Below are 20,756 nucleotides of genomic sequence, written 5' to 3'. Positions count from 1 at the left end.
TCTTTACTTTTCTGATCACCTCTTTGCTTCCACCAGAGGAAACTCCCACCATGGGGCAGCACTGCAAGTGTCAGGAAGCAGCTGAAGCACACCTTGATTTTAGGTTCCTTTTTTCAGGGGAACATACATCTGATCCTGTCAGAAAACTGGAGAACTCCTTAAAAGGTATCTGTCACCTCTGGACCAGCTTCTGAAAACTCATGTTCTTGGACCAAACAAAATGTGTCAGAGTTTACGAATGTGATGCTGGGGTAAAATGACATTTTTCCATTAAAAAGCTCTCTTCACTGTTTAAATGAATGAAAGAAAAGGAAAATCTCATCATGTTAAGCCTAAGCATTTAGTAGTGCTCTCATTTCTTTTCCATGTTTTTTCAGGTGATGCTTAATTTGTGACTTCTGAATATCCTTCTGGGCTAGAAAAATGAGAACTTTTCTACAGTAGGTGTAAAAAAATCATCAAAAATGATCATAAAGAAAGCTGTGAGTAGATGGATGATGTGAGTGACTGACAACTGTCTTCATGTTACATGATTACATCCCTTGCAAATGGGCTTTCCAAAATTGTGAGACTCTCAGGTTTCCAGCAGCATGTTCAGACATGGCATCTCCTTCACTAATGAGGACAACAGAGCTGTGTCTGCTTAATGTTATAAGGAAGCAGAGATGCCTGACTGAGACACCATAGCATTATTTGATATGCTTTCAGATACCCTTGCAATCATTCCTTAACAGCTCCTCACAGTGTGAACAGGATTAGCTTCTGCAGCCTTGCTCAGTAACATCAGATGCTCTGTTCTTTCTGGCATTTGAGATATGCAAACACCTGATGGTTTTACTGACCAGTGTCTATAAAATATTCATTATTATTAGATTTGGGGCTTACGTGTCACTTGGACTGGCATTTACTGAATATTGTCTGCATTTTCATTATGACATTTTAATTCACTGTTCTTAATGTGTAAGTCCAGATATACTGCTTCATATTTTTAAACAAACAAGACTAGTACAGTGAAAAAGCTGTATTTTCCTCTCTATTCTTATATTCACAACTATTGCATTGAGGCTTTACTCATAGTTAAATCTCCTGTCTTTCCTTCAGATAAAAACCATTGTGTTTCCTGGGGGTACATAGTGAATAATATGCTCTTGCTTGAAAAGAAATTTGGGTTCTCCACACCAGAAGTGGATTACTCCAAAAGCAGGAAAACTTTCAGCAGATGTTATGTTTGTTTTGAGCAGTGAACAGGAAGAAAGTGGGCATTGACATCACAAGGTGAGACAAGCATTGCAGAGTCACAGTTTTCCTCTAGCAACCTGAGATTGCTTTTGCTTCTGCCATGCTGGAAGTAGCTCTTAACTGTGGAAACTCTGACAGCTCTCTGCATGGTGGAGGAGATTAATGCAATGCCAAGTGCAAAACAAAAACATATTTTTATTCATCAGCCTAGTCTTACAGAAGTGATCCTAATGGGTACCTCTGGGAAAGAACAGACTCATTACAAAATCAAGCCAGATAACTTCCCATAACCAGAAAGCCTTGATTCTCTCAGACCTTTTCATTTTACCACTTCTTCTCCTATTATGCTCATTAAACATTAAGGAAAAAAAAATCAAGAATCTAACAAATAGGAGTCTCTCTTTTAGCTGGCCATCTGGTTCAGGTGGATAATTATCTTCTGACATCTGTTCAGTGATATGCACTATACAGCAGTACTTAAATTTGTGATCTTATGCCATTTTCTACTGGACACAAACATATCTGCAGCTGCAATAACATTCTAATTGTCTGCAGGGTCACTTCTGGGAAGCACCCAGCACATTCAAATTCTAATACTGCTAAATGGTAACCAAATCTGTTTACTGGCAGTTAAACTTGTCAAAAGATGTGCACCCTCCACCACTAGCCTTGAAAGGACACAGTGAGGATGTTAAAGGGAATGATTTCTGCCTTTATATCTGCCTTTATATTTGTATTTTCTGCAACACTATCATTGCCCTGCCAGGAGTCCGTAAGGCTCTCACTGTTTTTCCCAAGGAGGATGGAAAAAAAATGTGCAAAAGCATCTTAGCATCTGCTCAATTTTTCCAGCCTAAAAGAATCAAACATGCATCAATTGTAAAATTGCAATGCTGACCCCCGTATGGTCTCCTGTTAACTCACCAGCTCCTGTCACTGCCAGGAGTTTGCTCCATTTGAAAAGGCTCTTTCTCTGTCATGAGTTCTGTGATTAAATGCTCTCTGCTGAAAATGCCAGGTTATTGAGTGGGAAAGTGTGAACAGGAGAGGTTCTTCCTTTTGATAAATAAAGCCATTTCCGAACATTTAGGAAAAGAAGTTTCAGGATGTTTTGCTTTAATAGTTTCTAATTTTTCTTCTGGTCCAAATCAGCTTTCAAAGTGCAGGTAGTCCATGCTAAGCAGAGATGAAGGTGATCAAAGGTAGGAATAAAAACTTAGACTCTTTGAATGTACTGATCTATAACTGAGTTTAGATACCCATATAATGCCATTTTACAGCAATGCTATAATGCAGCTACCTTAGCAATTTCTGCTCAGCAAATTTGTACTTTCTGAGGTAATATGGTCTCTGCCTTGCTGCTGTTCCCTGGGACAATTTCCCATAAATCCTCTGTAGGACTGTGCTTGGTGACAAGCTCAGCCTTCCCCTTTGACCAACCCTGTCAGCACACCTGGGATCACTTTTCCCTTGAAAGCACAGAAAATGTCAGCACCTCTTCCTTAGGTATTTGCCCAATACTTGCTGCAGGGCTGACAGTCACAAAGTCTTGCTGTGTATGGAGCTCTAACCCAAAAGACAGCACTTCACAGCTTGTCTGATCAGACTTTAATCCAGTAGCAGGCAGTCCTCATAATATTGTGGATACTTCCATATAAATCTCTCCCCATCCCACATGAAAACCAATAATTGTAACCTGGGCACTTGGGAGCAGAACATGCTGCACAGAGGAGCCACAGGCAAATGCTGGGGATATGGGTGCATCCCTGTCTCTGTCTCCCTGACTGTGGGTGACAGACCCTGTACCACAGAGTGGCTGGAGCTGACAGGCACCTCTGGTCCATCCCTATCTCCAGCAGGGTCTGCTAGACCTGGCTGCCCAGGACCATATCCAGGTGGATTTTGAGTATGTCCAAGGACAGAGACTGCACAACCTCTCCAGACAACCTGTGCTGGTCAACTTCACAGGAACAGCGCTACTTTTTAATTTTGTTTCAGTTTTGTGCACGCTGCCCCCAGTCACGTCATTTTGTACCACTGAAAAGACCCTGGCTTACTCTTCTCACTTTCCCATCAGGTGTTTATACACGTTGGAAAGATCCCCCTGAGTCAAGCCCAGCCCATCTCTGCCCCATCCTATACAGGCTCTGATCAACCTTTTTTGATGCTTTGCCCTCTGCCAAATCCTCCAAGAGATGAGTGCTGCTGCTGGACTTTGGGCAGTTACCAAGGAATGACACCTACTCCATGTATAATTACTTCATCTTGTACAAAGCATCTCCTGAGGTCATATTCATGACCTGGATGAAAGATCAGTGGGGATTTTTAGTCACCCTTCTCTTACTATAATGCTCTAAGGCAACCCTTCTTCATCACACTTAGCAGGGTCTTATATGTGATTAGGAAAAGAAGGATTTACATGTAAAACCTGATATTCCCTTTGCTGTCTTATTAGATACATTCTATTTTCAATTGTTCTAAAACAATGGTTTCACATTTTTTGAATTAAAATCAAAAATAAAAATCAAGGCTATTGCTAGAGACAAAAGCTAAAAGAACTGACTAGAAACAATGCATACTATTCTTATTTTGGGTGTGATGTGACTAATAAATTGATAGAATCATAGAAAGGCTTGGGTTGGAAAGGATCTTAAAGATCATGTAGCTCCAAACTCCTAGCCATGGGCAGGGACTCATTTCACTAGACCAGGATGCTCAGAGCCCTATGCAACCATTCATTGAATACTCCCAGGGTGGGGCATCCACAGCTTCTCTGAGCAACCCATTGTCTCCTACTCAGTGTGCAACAGATATTAAAATAAGTTTCAGAATATATTTTCTTCTCAACTTTCCTCACCTTCTAACCTACTCATTTCCTCACCAATATGTTCACCTCGAGGGAGAAGGAAGGAGAAGACAAACAATTTTTAAGAAGATCTGTGCATAGTCATTAGGATCCAAGGTTCATGTAAACCAGCTAAGACTTAGGAACAACATTACATATAGCACCACAAAACATTGTTCATTGAAAGGAAATTCAAGGCTTTTGCAGGAGAGTTTTGGCACAACTCCTTCCTAGAACAACCTATGAAACAGCTCTTCCTCCTTTTCTCCTTGATAATTTTGTAATGTGCATTTCATGGGCAGAAACTCTGTTTGTCTTTAACAATGTCAGGGGATTTATGTAAATCCAGCATCTCTTCCTTCTTTAAGGTTTATGGAAATCCAATTATTTCCCCCCACAGAATAAAATCTATCACACTATGTCAGTGTTATACTTCACTTTGTGTACTATGGCAGTTCATTTGTCAGAGCTGTGAAATATTGCATTTTAAGGACAGCAATCAAGCTCTCTGGATGTTGTTCCTGTTGACATTCTGCCCAAGGTCCATTTAAGCTTAGAACTCGACTTTGCGATCTAGCAATTTTACAGTACAACACTTAGTGCAAATCACTTATCTGAAAGCAGAAAAACTACATTAGTGCAACATGCAAGTGTCTCAGTTATACTCCAGCATATGTGCTTTAACTTTTACTGCAGAAGTTTTCTAATCCAGTTATCCTTGCAAACTTATTAATAACAGAATCTACAGTTAATTATTTGCTAAGGTAACTATGGTCCATTTTTGACATGTTATCACGTGTATCTATTGCATTTTCAAATCAAGACCTTGAGGATTTACTATTTCAAATCAGGCTGTATGCAATTAAACAAAATCAATGCTTAGGTAGTTGTTATTTTGTGTTATATGCAGTAAAACCAATTGGTTTTGTTTTTTTTTTTTTTTTTCTCTTCTTGTAAATCCCAGGGATTTTTGCACTGATTTCCTTATTGTAGATTGAGAAGGTGTAGGTCATTTTCAAATGGCTAAACACAAACATGTATATTTTCATCACATTAACAACCTCCTGTCTGAGGCTAGTTAAATGAGGCATTTGCCAATCGTGAATTGCTTCTCTTCTACCCCACTTTAATTGGAGGCAACTGTTCCAGCTGGACTGGCTGTCTTACACAGAAGATGATGACATGGTTAGCAGGGTACAGGTTCTTCTAACCATCTGTCTCTAATGGCAAGATGCTGGGCTATCTTCAGCATTTTCCTATTGGCTGGGATTTGCTAAGGTGATGAAGAAGATAAAATTTCTGTACGTATTTCTTTGGATCTGCTGATCAAACACACTTAGGCTTCTCAGGTAATTCTAGCTTTCTTGCAGCTCTGCTTAATGACCTAACTATTTTCAATCTATGAAGACTGATTAGTACTACATTTCCATAGATGCATGCAAAGAGAAAAAACTGTGGAAGCCAATGTTGTTCTTCTGTCATTCATACAGCAATTGTACCTCTCAACTCAGACCATTGGATACTGAACTCCTGCTTTCCATCTCCAGTGCATGTGCAGCTGTGTTTGCTGGGACCTTTGTGCAAACCTAACAACAGCCTCAGAATGTCAGCTCTCACAACTTCAAAAACTGTAGGTCAGAAATCAAAATAATAGGAGATTAATCTAAAAATAGAATTAAAACTACTGGATAACACTGGGCAGTAATCTTCTACTGTCTTTCTTTTTTTCTGCCCATTTTTCATACATTTCACAATTGGACAATCAATGTGAGTTTCTTGCAAAGAAATTACAGCCCCAGCTTTTGTGATGCTGTTTGACTTCCCCATTTGTTGCTCTCTTCACACTCATGTTCCAAAGGACACCTCAGGCCACCTTGGCCCAGCTGCCAGCATTCCTGCAGATGTCCTCCACTCCTTCTTCATGCTGGCAATGAATTTCCTACTCTGCATGTGATGGCTGGAGCAGGGTCTCTTCCCACAGCCTCAGAAGAGCATTGTGCTGGGCTTCAAATGCTTCTGCTGTCTGTTGCACTGAAGACTTTAGCCATGCCTGTGCAACTGAGGGACATTGCAAGAGACTGCAATAAATGCTCTGAGGCTGATGCTCCTTCTGAGAGAAATGGCCCCCTAACATCAGGCTGCCTTTTCAACTATGCCTGAGCACTGGCAACCCTTTACAAGAATTAATGTGAGTTACTTGTGAACTCCTGATAATAAATTTCATATCCCTCAGACACATGGAGCAACCCTCACAGTTATCTGTATCCAGAAAAAACAGCTCAGCTTTCTTTCAAAGTAAAAGCGTACCCACTTCTTTCAGCCTATTCCCAAAACACTTCCAAATGACCCTTCTGCAGCCAGAGGGAGCTGCAGACGAGGTCTTCATTGCTCATAGAGAAGGCATCCTCCATCAGACCCACTTGCAGGGGTGAGTGCCTTGGCAAAAAAGAAAGCCTAGGAAATGGGGGATTATTACCCCTTAGTGCCATAATCATGAGTCATGAAAGAATGTACTATTTGCCGGTTTATTTTGGAAAAAGATAATTCACCCACTGGTATTTTTATTAGCACATTTAAAGCTTTAGCTCTTTCACTGGACTTAGAGAGGTGAATGTGATTAATGTGTTCTTGGCTGTTGTGTGTTTCTTTCTCTTAGGTGTCTCAGAGAACATTGGAATTAAGATGAGAAACTGGTAAAATGCAAAGCTTCAAAAGCTGTATACAGCTCCAGTTATCCTGAAGACTCCAAATGAAGTAAGGAAGAGCTCAAGGGGGGCAGCTGAGACTCAACCTCTAACATAAGGTTGAGTCAACCCCCAACAATATTAATGTTACATCACTGATGGACTAATCCTGTGTATAGAGTAACCAAGAACTTACATTCTGTCTTTTCTCCCAGAGGAAACACTTTACAGTGAAAAAGACAATATATTAAATGAAATACAGGTATAGAAGTCTAAGTGATAGATCTGTAAAACAGATTCTGTAGAAACAGCAGCACTAGCACTGGCAGCAGGGAGTGAGAAACATAGAGGGGGAAGAGATCTGTGGAGTTGGGTGAGGATGTATATTGCATAAATAATGTGTGTATCAGCAAAGGAGTGGCTTCTCAAGGAAGGGGTGGGGAGCAGTGGAGACTGAGGCTGACCAGGACAGAACTGGTGGATAGGCAGTTTGAGTCAGAAGATGTGGGAGAGGATGCCTCAAGGTGGGTAACAATGGGAAGTTGGCAGGGACATGGGCAGATGGCACAGGGAGGCGTGTGGGATGAGCTGAGCAAAGGCAAGCAGCTTTCTGTGGGCTGCTATTGACATGGAAGCTTCTCCCCAGGACAATGGTCATTTGACACTTACTGTCAGCCTTCTGGCAGAATTGGACATGTAACCCCCTCCTTCCTTTATATGCTTTCTCTTCTAGTAGCTTTTAATGTAAGAGAGAATAAGATAGCAACTGAAAAGGCTTGTTATTAACAACTGTGCAGAACCCTGATTTCCAGCCCCCAGAGAATGTTTCATTCTTAGAAATGAAACAATATTCTATTTTTTTTTGCGTATGAAACATCAAAAGCAATAATATGGAAACGTGTAAAACAAAATAGAAAGGAACAAAGGGAACAAGAACACAAAAGCATCTAGAAGACCCCAGAAAGGGAGCAGGTCACTTGGGAGGTTCAAGGGAAAATGTGACCTCTCCCTGAAGGCAGGTGAGGGTGCAGGGAGGGACAGGAACAAAAAGTGACCTCTATTTCTGAATAGCCCAGGGTCTTATTTGTACAACAGTCTACACCTAGAGTGGAAAAGCCAGAATGCTTTTGCAGAGTAATTTTCAAAATCTGTAATAATTTGGAAAATATTGTACTCTTAGAAGAATAAATGTCATGCTGTTAAGATCAACTCAAATGACATTCACAAATGACATTTCTATAAAAATAAGTTTTCTAACAAAGGCCATTTTACAGGCAGTGGGCATTTAAAGTTGCTAGTGGCTGAAACATATTGGATATCAGTCCACATACTTCTGAACCTTTGAGAACACTTTGAGAAACCATGGACTGGGCGAGGGAACTCTGAAGACTTGTGCTCCTTGCAAAGCTGCATAACTGCTTTCCATTGCATTTCCAGAGATTCTGGTATCAATTCCTGCAGTTGGCAGATGTGTGAGATATCTGAGGGCTGAAAGCAATGCAGAAGCAGCAGCTCAATCACAGCCATCACAAAGGCTTAGTAAAGACCATTGTGTCTTAGTAAAAGCTGAAAGCAAAAGAAGTTGGTATCACAGCAGAAATAAATGGTGAAAGGATAAAATGTTGTACTTACCTGTAGGAGCAGTTACTAAAATGTGTGTGCTGGGTTTTTTTATAAATCATTGCGCTATTTTCTTTTTAAACAAGAAAAACTTAAAGGCTTGATAATTTTTCAAAGGTATTGAAGTTGCAGGTGTGAGCACAATTTCTATCTCGGTGTGTATGTTTTTAACAAAAGCACAATCTCACTATTTTTGAAAGGAAATACATTGCAATCAGATCATAACAGTATTTTTAAATCCTGTGCAATAAGCTGAAATAATGAACATGTGATTGTAAAAGTCAGTCAATTTGTATCTTTATCCGACCTAGAACACTTTCTTCTGAAAGGCAAAAAAATAATAAAGTATTTTAAAACTGTATCAATTTAGTGTAATGTGGAAATGGAAAATTATGTTTTGGAGCAATTTATTAATTAAATTTTTTTGAGGTGGAGACCATTCGGTTTATGTACAGTACTAAACAACTGATTTCTATGTGACCATCCCAGAGTGTTCTTTCCAGTCCTAATTAATGTTTTCTGGGTATTCACCTTTGAAAGAGACACGAAAAAATAATTTATTTTTGTATTTGAAATAGTGTAGATTTGTGTTTAACACTATATCTGATCTCTGTGTATGTTAGATGCAATTTTTATTTTTTTTTTTACAAGAGAAGGAACAAGGCTGATGGACACCTTTTTTCAGAAACAAGGTCCACTGCTGGTCCTAGGCTAATTGGGCTGGAAGGGACCTTCAAAGGCCACCTAGTCCAACCTCCCCTGTCATGAGCAGATACTTAACTAAAACATGCTGTAAGGCAGAGTCTGCTGCCAGGGGAGGATCTCAGGTTTTTAGTTGGTTCAGTTTAGGTTTGAGTGGGAGGAATTGAGAATAGATGAGAATTTCTTACAAGTGGAAGATGATTTCCACTAAAGTAACTCCTAAAATTCATTAGTCTAAGGAATTGGCAGAGAAAAAGCAGCAGAATTAGTTATGGAGTGAAAAAAAGCAAACTAAGAAAGCAGGAAATTGGTGGGAAGAATTTCTAGACAAAGTCAACTGATTTAAATACAAAGATGTGCCAAAGACTGACAACTATTAAAGGAAATTATGTGAAAAGCAAAGAGGCAAGCTGGACCACTGCAAAGAAAAAATATAAAATAATTAAACCAATAGAATTATCCCAGGAGTTGTTTCGGGAGTAGAAAATCAAACAGATACTCTGAAAAAATATGGGGGAAAAGAGCAGTCTTTAAATCAGAGGATAAGGTTAAAAGTGAGGTGAAGACTACAGCAAAATTAGGGGAACCAAGAGATGTGCTAACTATATTAACAGCAAGTCTAGATCTATCACTTCAAGAGAGAAAAAGCAAATTAAGTTAACTGCAATCACTGAATTACTTTCATCTACGGTGGTGATAGAGGAATAGGAAAGAAAAGAAAGAGAAAGAGTTCCTAAGAGAGATTTTTGCAAGCCATCTGATGAAGAGGACTGCAAGAGGGAAAGCAACAGACTTACCTTTAAAAAGCAGAAAAAATTCAACCCATGATATCACATACCCATCAGTTCAACTTCGATCCACAGAAAGCATGGATCTGGAGGATAAGATGGAATAAAACCAGCCAGCACAGACCTGTAAATAATGCATCCCACTGAACCAGCCTACTTCTTTCCTTTGGCAGAGTAGCCAGCCTTGCGACTTTAGAGGGTTGTTATGATTCATTCTGGTTTTAGTGAGGTTCTTATAACTGCAGTAGACAAATATCCTGCAGATGCAATCATTAAAAGTGGGTGTATGGCAACGTGATGAAGTCCTCTTCACAAGAGTTAATCAAAGATTCTCTGTCACTCTTCAAGGGCATTGAAGTGTAGTTGTACAGGGGTCAGAGTCATTAGCAGTTTCAAAATTGTGTTTAATAGCTGAGATGATGGAAGAGAGCATGTGGATATCAGATTTGAGAATGACACCAACCTGAGTTCAGAGAAATCACTAGGAAGAACACGAATGTAAAGTGGTTCCCAGTGAGATGAAACTCAATAAAGTACAAAATGCTAAACTTAGGCAGAAGGCTCCCATGTATAATGGAACGTATCTGGCTGAGTGTCAGCCCTGCAGGAAGGACCCACAGGGAGTTATGGGATCAAATGATGAAAAAAAAAGAAATTTTATTCAGGAATATATTTTTAAAAATTAGTAAGATGGGATCACATTTATAACTGTAGAATTCTATAGTGGAGGTCACTGACTTCTTGGTGTCATACATAGTACATGACACCTGAAGGGCGTTGTTTAGTATATGATAGGGAAATGAGGGACTCCAAGAGTGAGCTCCAAAAATGTGAAGTGGTTTACACAAGTAATTTATGCAGGAAAGAGAAAAGTAATATTTTTTCTGGAAAATGGGAATATGAGCAGACTGATAATTGAGAAAACAGGATACAATGATTTATAAGCTGCTGAAAAGGTAAAGCTATGCTCAGTATTCTCCTTTCCAGCACAGCAGAAATCTGCTCACTGTTCAGAAGGACAATTTAGGATAAGCAGGATGGTGAGGAATTGGGCACAAGCTAACTAGAAAAGCTATAGAAAGTTCCTGGTCTATGGTTTTTTTAAAGAATGTGTTGGTTAAAATATGTGCTCAGGGTTGGCAAATGTAAATTCAATCCTGCCTCAAAGCAGACTGCAGTGAACCCAGGAGTCTTCTACTGACTGACTTTTTTACAGCTGCCCTCCCTTTCTGGTGCTTTCATCAGGTCCCCCCTCCAAACAAACTATCTGCAATGCGTCTCTATCCCTCTTCTCCAGGCTTCCCATTTCACTGCCTCCCATTGCTCCAGGAAACCAAGAAGGAAATTGGTGCCTGTCAATCAGAAAAAGGAGGAGGTGCACACTGGCACCCCAGGTCTTGGACATGTTTAGATGTGTGCAGTTATCCCCACCACCCCCAGGCCTCCAAAGGGTGCAGGATCCCTCCATGTAACAGTTGAATTGATACAAATACATGAATATTTATGTCCATTCAATACCTCAGCTCATCTTTGTTTCTTCAAAGATACTGGAAGGTACATTAATGATGCAGGTGGCAGGGGAACTATAAACAACAGGTGTCAATGGGAAGAAGGGGTACCTTTGCCATTCACCATCCCTGAGGCTGCATAAGCTCAGAGCCTCCTGCACCTGCAGGCAGGATGCTCTCTGACAGAACAAAAGGAAGTGGAGCTAGAAAGAGTGGAGAAGCCTGAAACTTGTGCTGAAATTATGGCCCCAGTACAAAGGTTTCAAGTGCCAGATAACTTGAAGAAACTTTTTCTGCAGTCAGTGAGTCGGGCTTTTTCTCAAATTAAATAAATAGCTGCAAAAACATATATCCTTGGATGCTCTAAGGACTAGCTGACAACACAATTTAATGTGTTTTTTAATATCATTACTTTATTTCCTTCTGCTATTTATCTCACAGTAACAAAATTTAGGGGAAGACAGCCCATAAGTATTTTTTACAATTACCCCGTTAGTGTAGTATCTCAGATCTTTGCACTACAATATCTGTGTATGTGTACATCCGTCGCTTCAGGAAAATATTCTCTTGTGTTGAAAAGAATAGTTCTAAGAAATTCCACAAGAAAATGTTTTAATGCAGTGATATGGTTGTGCTGTGATTGTGTATGTCCTTTTATGGAGGTTTTTTAAAGAACAATCCAAACATCTATTGTCCCAGAAATAAAATCATGGCCTTAACCATTGCTATAAGCCTAACTCAGCCACTATACTCAGTATATCCACAGAAGGCATATTTATGCTTTCCCTTGCACAGTGCTGAGCAGGATCTACCTCTGTTTGCCTTATGTTCAATCATTTAGTCTTTCAAAAAAGTCTGTGCTTAACCACATGCTAAACCATCTTGTGTGTATTACATCATGACTATATTTCCCATCTGTAAACCCATAAAGTGCTTTCCAAACGTTGTCACTGGACATAGCTGGCCTTAATGGGACAGGAAGGAAGCAGAGTAAAGGCAGTGTGGCTGTGCACTGCAGTGTTATATTTCTTGGTTTTCCAATATTCTGTTTGTTGCTGAGCTCAGTATTCTGGAAGGACAAGACTTATTTCACTGACTAACTCAGAAAGGATTTATGAAAAAAAAATTGCCTCTGAAATGGCAGAAATTAAGTAGTATAGACTGAGAATGAATGCTTGCAGGGTCTGCACACTCTGTGATGCACTGCAGCACTTGGGTGGCATGGCAAACCCATTTTGCTTTATTTCTCAGTAATGTGTGAGGCTCATCTGCAATTGGCTTTGCATTATAGGTTTGACCTGCAGACAGATATGCTGATGTCAGATTAGTTGATGACACAAAGCTGAGTGGCACAGTTGACACGCCTGAAGGATTGGACATCATCCAGAGGGATCTGGACAAGCTGGAGAAATGGGCCCATGTGAGTCTCCCGAGGTTTAGTAAGAGCATGTGAAACATACTCTGCACCTGGGCCCGGGGATCCCCAGCATCAACACAGGCTGGGGGGTGAGCAGAGTGAGAGCAGCCCTGAAGGACTTGAGGGTGCTGGAGGATGAGAGGCTGGGCATGACCCAGCCATGGGCATTCACAGCCTGGAAAGCCAAACGTGTCCTGAGCTGCATCCAAAGCAGTGGGGCCAGCTGGGCAAGGGAAGGGATTCTGCCTCTCTACTCTGCCCTCACGAAACCTCACTTAAAGTAGTGTATCCAGCCCTGGGGTACCCAGCACCAGGCCATACACCTGTTGGACCGAGTCCAGAGGAGGCTACCAAGCTGATCAGAGGGATGGAGGCCCTCCCCTATGAAGGAGAAGTTCACATGGGAAGCAGATCTCAGAAAATACCTGTTCTGTTGATGACTTAAAACAAAGTCCTTTTTCCCTGGAGTTCAGAGGAATGTTAGCCAAGCAACTGTAGCGCCCATGAAATTTGGGATTCCCACCCTACATTTTAGCAGAAGTCTTAAGGAGCACAGATGTTTTCTCCAAAGAGAGAGGAGATCTGGATGAATTGAATTCCCATTCTCTGAACCAATGTTTCTAGAGTGCTCATTGTGTATGGACATTTGTGCTGTCAAATTTAACTCACTGAAACATTTGTAGAGCTAGTTTTAAGCTCAGGCACATATGCTGCCCTGCCAGAAGTGGTGCACTTTTGACAGCAGAAGGGCTGAATCCCCAAAATCCTCAACCAACGCTCCTTTAGCATGATAAGGCATGTGCACCTTTTGGAAGGAGGGTGCCTGCAAGCATAATTGGTTTGTGTTAGTGTCTGCAGCTCTGACAAAAATTGGAGCTGAATATCCAGTTTTCCAGTGGATTTTGTACAACATAAAACAATGCTCAGCACGGTGAACAGCTTTAACAGCTTTTTCAAAAGCTGGTACTAAGAGATCTCTCAGAGTCCCAGCTTTAGCCATGAGGAGGGCTGAAGCAAAAATTGATGTTACAGTGACCTCAAAATCTCATTTGCTTCTACTTCTATAGATGGAAGCTTCTTTCCCTTTTAACTATACCTAAAAAAAAAAAAAAAAAACAAAAAAAACCACAAGCATTTAGAAATAGTATCCACAAAGGAAAAAGTTTAAGTGGTATAGAAAACATCAAAGCGCTCAAGCTTTACTTGAGAGTTACAAAACTACAGGGTCTTCTCAAACGCTGCTTTCTACTGAAGTTAGGCTTTACTCAGTCTATCAGGAGGAAACTGCAGCAAAATTGATCTTGTGAATTACAAGCAGAGAATGCTTGAAGCCTAAAACACATGAACAAAAGAAAACAAATAAAACAGATTTTAAAAATGAACAATTAAATCCTGGAAAAAAAAGAAAATGTTCTTATCTCAGCAACAACAAATTTATGCCAACTTCATGTAACCAGTTCAGAAGGCTATATATTTTTGTCTTTTTTTTGGGACAGGTGATAAAAAATCTTTTTTTTTTATTCTAGCATTGGAAAAGAAAGCAAAAATAAGAATCAATGATGATTAACCACAGGGCTTTCATAATGTGGCAGCACTTGCTCTGTGTAAACACATCACTATTGCAGTCCTGCCCACTCCAACCATCTCTGAACTGCCAGTGGACGCTCTGGCCTTCCAGCTCCTCATGCCCTCTCTCCCTCTGTGCCTCCTTACTGTGGTTCAGGCTTTCAGTCTCCACATTTATGACTCCTCCCAGACATTATCTATATGAAGAGATGCATTTCTCTTCTGTGCTGTAGTCCCACCCCTTTCCTTCTTGCCCTGCTCTCCTCTTGGTACTACGTTTCTTACTTTTCTTGCCCTTGTCTTTTTCAACCCAATAAATCTTCATCCAGTTTCAGCATTTCCTTAACAAAGGGAGTTCCCACTATTTCCTCCACCTCCATTTCTACATCCTCCCCAAATTTCCCTTATTGATATTTTCTATCAGCTTCTCCAGTACAGGTGATCTTACACTTCTCTGCCCTTCCATCCATGACAGGGTCTAATGCTGACCTTTTGCACTTATTTCCATTTTCTTCTAAGTGTGTGCTTGTGATGTCTCAACTCATAACTAAATAGAGTATTTAGTGTAGCAATGTTCTTCAATGCTTTAGGCAATAGTCAAGTGAACAAAATTTTGTGAGGAAAACAACAAAATGAATCGTTTTTTTTTCCTTTTCTGTGAGAACATACAATTTAAGCAGAGCTTTCTCCCTGAATGTCCAACAATATTCAACTTCATGGCTAGTGGGAGCAACTTCCCAACCATAGTTCCTTTCAGGATATTTTGGCTTCTGCTCACCCCTCATGGAAGAGCTTGGTGGAGCTTCCACCCACTGGACAGGGAGCTTGAAGCACTGACACACCAGAGCGTGGGAGGTTCCCAGGAGTAACGTGCCATTTGCTGGGATGCAAGTGCACCACATGTTACAGAATATTGCTTTCTCTGTTTCATTAGTCTTGCTCTTTCACTTGGTGCTTTTAAAGACATTTGAATGTGTGCATTTTCCAGGATGAAAATATATTGCTAATAGACCAACTATTTGCATAATAATACCAGTGATAACAGCAGTATTTGTGTAGAAATCAGAAATGTTCCTGTAGCTTTGAGCACATTGAACAGTTGGTTGCCTTACCTATAGCTGACCAGCTGTGTGACATCTTGAAAGGAGGAGAAAGTGTGTAGGTTTTCTTGCTGGTGTCCCTACTGTGCCTAGTACAGTGAATGTGGCAGTCCTTTGAGAAAAAAGGGGCTGCAGAGAGGCCATTAGGCAGAGATGGGTGGAAGGTTTGATTACAGTCACAAAAGAAGTACTGGATCATGGAGATAAGTTCCACCTTCCCACAGAGAGGTGAAAGTTACCACACCCAACCATTCTATTGGCAAGTGAGCTGATTAGACAAGGTTGATTGCCTTGACTCCTCTGTAGTCAATAGAGAGGAAAATATCTCCAGAATGAGCTTTGTTTCATCCTGAGGTGGGTGGATAGGAAAGGAGGAATGACTCATCTTCTGGGTTTGCACCTCTGTCTTTATTCACTATGGAGGAAGCTTAGTGATGAGTTATCACAAGGTCCAACCTCGTGAATTGCATGAGACTAGTCACACTCAGAGTACCTGTGGCAAGCCAGGTTGATACTGGAGGACCTGGGGCCTGCAACAACTGTATTCAGAAAGTCCAGAAAATTTGGTATGCAGCCATATTTGAACACAAAGATGCTGATGCCTTCTGTGTTCAGCACCCCTATCTGGGGTTTGAGCCAGAAGGAGATGCTGGAGGTGAGCTTCTTCAAAAATATCATCTCCCAAACCCCACTTCTGGGTTAGTGGAGAGAAATCTGGCAGTCTACTAGCTACTAGGCAGTCTGTAGCTCTTTTTTTCTTAAAAACTCTGTTGTGTTAGTGTTTATTTGTAAGGATAACTGGTTAATGGCTATTCAGCATGAAAGACGTGGACAAGAAAATGGAAAATAAATAAATCAAACACAAAAATATACAGAAACCTGAAAAGGCTGATTGATTGGCCACTTAATGAACCACTCAAGTACAACCTTGAAGAGTCAGATGTTTAGACTCAACTTTGTAAAGGTAAGAAGAAAGCAAACAAGATTACAAAGTGTCTTGTGGTAAAGAGTGATCTTATTATAAATTGAGGGGAAATGTGCGACTGTTTTCAACTTACTACATAAGATTTGGGGGAAGAACCAAAAGGATGCATCAAGGTGAACATGGAAGGGGAGAATAGGGTTATGGGAATAACCAAAGGAAAACTACGTGTTATTAGGTGCTGGTTGGCATGCTCAGCTGGACAGGCTTTGTGCCTGAGCACTGTAGTCTCTCCCATTTCCTTATCAAACTTTGTGCACAGCTATCTGCTATGAGTGTGCCTCTTCCCTGTGTGCAATCTGTCAGCAAGCTTCAAGCCAGACAAGCCAATGAGTAGGACAGGTCTGTGGCTGGGTGCTGGAGGGATCACAGGTCTGGGGTTGAGAATTTCACCCATTTTTTAAGGAATATGCTTGACACATACTCCCTTGAAAACTGGGATACTTTGGAGAAGGACTGGAAAGAATGTCTCCTTCTGCACACAGGGCTTAAATCACTGACAGAAAAAATAATTGTCCCAGATGAGTCCTCCCTCATGTTGTTCCAGTTTGCCCATGGTGGATCTGTAAGCAGTAACAACTCTTGATATGAACGACTCCAAGCCATGAAACACAAGTTTTTAGTTTCAATTTTAAAAGTTAGGCAAATCTTTCACATTAAAGGAGATTTATTTATTTTATTAATCAGATATTCAGTTATGCTGTTTCGGTTTTCTCTGTAGTCAGCAGGACTCTGCTCAATTAGTACTACAGGCAACCTAATCTATGGCAATAATAAAACACCAGAGGAGATTACTATTAGTTTTTGAATAATGCAAGGAACAAATAGTCGCTGCTTAATTTTCCATTTGGTTCCACAAGAGTTGCCACAGGCCTTAAGAGACTGACAGAAATATTCACCAGAGTCAAGTGAAGTTCATTGCTTTTGGGAGCTTATTGTTTTTTTCCTCTCAGTGTATTTCTCTCATTTACCAGACTGATTCTGGACTACAGTTAATACTATTGATGTCATCTTCTAATATGTTTGTAACTGTATTTTTCTGCATTCATTTTCTCCTAACCCATAGCAGAGGTACTTTCAATTGTCCATCTTCTCAGAAAAAGAACTGTTTTGTCTGTAAAAGCCATTTTTTCTCTCTGATTTCAAGTGAGCAAGTCACTACCTCCTTACCTGGAATGTGTTTTTTGAAACACTGTTTCCCAGGTGATTTCTCCAGCCTTGATCTATCCAGGAACCTTTGGATTATAAAGGATTCTTTCCCCATAAAATTTCAGATCCAATGCCTTGTTTCCATTTATATATTTTATCATTGTCCAACATGTTTATCTTATAGTTTCAATAGCATTTTGAAGAAAGGGATAAAAATACCTAAGTGAGGAACTTAGAGTACACCATTTTCTCTTGACATGTATTTTGTGTAAAAAATATTTCTTGGCTTGATAGTCTTGTCTTGGTATAAGGCAACTTAATAAAAAACCCACTAAACTTTTGTTTTAAATAACAGTGCCTAAATACCAGGAGCTTGGATTTGGAAAAGGGCAAAGAAAGAACGTTAAAATATATCTCCCAGAGAACAGAGCTCCAACTACAGCTATTCTCTTCTTTTTTTCTCAAGTCAATAATTCTTATTTATCTCTTCCATGACTAGATTGAGCAAGGAAATAAATGATATTCCTCTGATGTCTCTAGTAGATTTATTTTAAGAAATATATTGGATTGGAGTCTCTAATAAATATTTGAGTTGAAATCACATAGCAGAACCTATAGTTCAGGCTGGAAGGGGCATTTGGGGATCATTTAGGCCAACTGTCTACTCGAAGCAGAGCTCATTTTAAAGTTAAGTCAGACTGTTTGGAACCTTTGCCTGAGTTTTGAATTTCTGAGGATGGAGATCCCACAGCTTTCTGAGCAGCCCAGACTTGTGCTTCACTGCCTTCACAGGGGACATATTTTTCTTACATTTGTTTCCAACTTCCTTTGCTTCAATGTGAGACCATTGCCTCCTGCCTTCCTGTTGTGCATTCTGAGAAAAGCCTGCTTCTGTTTTCTTCAAAACCTCAGTGATGGTAGTTGATGACAGCAACTAAGCTTTCTCTTTTCAAGGTTAAACACACATAGCTTCCCCCGATGCTGAAATTATTTTTCAGTGCCTGCAATTCCTGGAGGTAGTGCAAAGGGTTGGAGCTGCAAAAAGGAAAAAAACACTTCTGTTGTAATAGTGCTGGTTATCTTACGATCCTAAATGCAATGGTTTGCTCCTTTAGCTGCATATCTTGCAAATGGTTTGCAAATAATTTCAGGAAATGCCAAGTCACACGTTGGTTTGAGAAATAAAAAGTTACTGTCATAACCAAAAAGTGCTGTCTATGTCTCTTCTTCATATGAGTTACCCTTTTTATTTCAGCCTTCCATTTTGATTTTATAATTTATGTAAATTATACCCAGGAGAACGGTTGTCATTTCTGCAATGCCCCAACGTCTGTAGTTTGAGGAATTCTTACTTTACAGCTGAGGAACACCCGGTTCCCAGCACAGCTTTTTGCAGATGTACATCTCTTGTAATACATTTTGTTACCAATAAAGAACAACATCTCTCATCTACTGCCATTTTATAAAGACATTAGCTGCCATACAAAAACAATAATAGGTAGGGAACAATTAAAAAGCTTTATCCCCAAATAAAAAACTCCTGCTGCAGATCTGTCATTTAATTTCAAATAGTGACTGCACAGAGCTGAGCTAGACCACATTTGTGGGTAGCAGTAATTTCTTCTATTAGATCATCTAGTACATTTGTAATCTGCAATATTGTTTTTAAACCTGGTTCATGGAAGTTGGTATCTCACACAGACTGGCACAGAGTGTCCAGCACATCTGTCACTTTAAACGAGACAAAATGCTCTGCATTCAAAAGAGAGCCTGTCATTTTCCTAAATTCACCTCATCACATAGGAGGACAAAGGCAGCACAGAATAGCTGAGGTTGTAAGGGATGTCTCTGAATATTGTAGAGTCCAACACCAATGCTAATACAGGGTCAGCTAGAGGACTGTGTCCTGTCAGGGTCTGAATAACTCCAGGGATGGACACTCCAAAACCTCTCTGTGCAACCTGTGCCAGTGTTTGGTAACAGATAATAATTTTTTCCTTATGTTAAAATGAAATTTAATGGATTTAAATTTGCTCCTGCTACCTCTTGTCCTGCCAGTGAACACAACCAAGATACCTCTCTTCTTTTCTTCTCTTCTCAGGCTGAACAATTCCAGCTCCACAGTCATGAAAGGTCCTCCAGTCCCCGCAGCAGTGTTTTTGCTTTTTCCTGGATTCAGTCTGGTATGTTCCTGTGTCCCAGGTGCTGGGGAGCCCTGACCTGGACCCAGTATTTCAGATGTGCCTCAGAAGGGCTGAGAAGAAAGGATCACCAGCTTCAACCTGCTGATAAAGTTCTACCTGCTGCGCCCCAGGATACTGATGATCATTTGTGGCATGAGGGCACATTTCTGGCTCATAGTCAGCTTGGTGAACCCTAGAACTCCCAGGTTCTTTTCTGCAGAGCTGATTTCTGGTCAGACAGCCCTCTGACTGTACTGCTTCATGGGATTATCCTCCACAAGGTACAGGACTTTGCATTTCCCTTTGCTCAGTTTCATGAGGCTCCCGTCAGTCCATTTCTCCAGCCTGTTGAGGTCCCTCTGGATGACAACACAGCCCTCTGGTGCATCAGCAATGTCCCCCAGTATTGTTATTTCCTTTGCTCTTCCTGTGTTATCTTTGGTTGTCTTTATAAGCTCCCATCCCTGACTGATGTCAACCTTTAACTGTACCCCAGAAATTTAACTGCTCTGACTATTATCCAAAAGGTTACATTCTCCCCAAATGTTTTTAACCAGGCTGTGCTCCATCAGATGCTCTGCCTCTGTTTTGTTGAGCTTTTACCCCTGCACCTCCCAGTGCATCTCATAGGGCATCACATTTCTGATTTTACCTAGACCCATTTGAGAGAAGTTCTTTCCTCTAATTAATGAACCAGGAGAAAGCTACCAAACACTCCCAAATTAAGTTATTCAGTAGCTTCAGTTTAAAGCAGTACTGCAAATTGTTCTTCTCTGAAATACCCACAGCTACTGATTTGTGGGTAATAAATCAATCTTGGATTCATCCTGAACAGAATAAGGTCACAGTTGTAATACTGTGCTTTTAAATAGTTTCAGGCAAGATTTCCTCCCCTTGAGTGCTTTTCTGTTTATCAGCTTGCTTTGACTCTCTTACCTTACCTCCAGCATATACCAAGGTACAAATACTTAAC

This window comes from Vidua chalybeata, chromosome 3, assembly GCF_026979565.1.
Source record: "Vidua chalybeata isolate OUT-0048 chromosome 3, bVidCha1 merged haplotype, whole genome shotgun sequence".
Taxonomy (NCBI): Eukaryota; Metazoa; Chordata; class Aves; order Passeriformes; family Viduidae; genus Vidua; species Vidua chalybeata.
Note: the sequence above shows the minus strand (reverse complement) of the source record.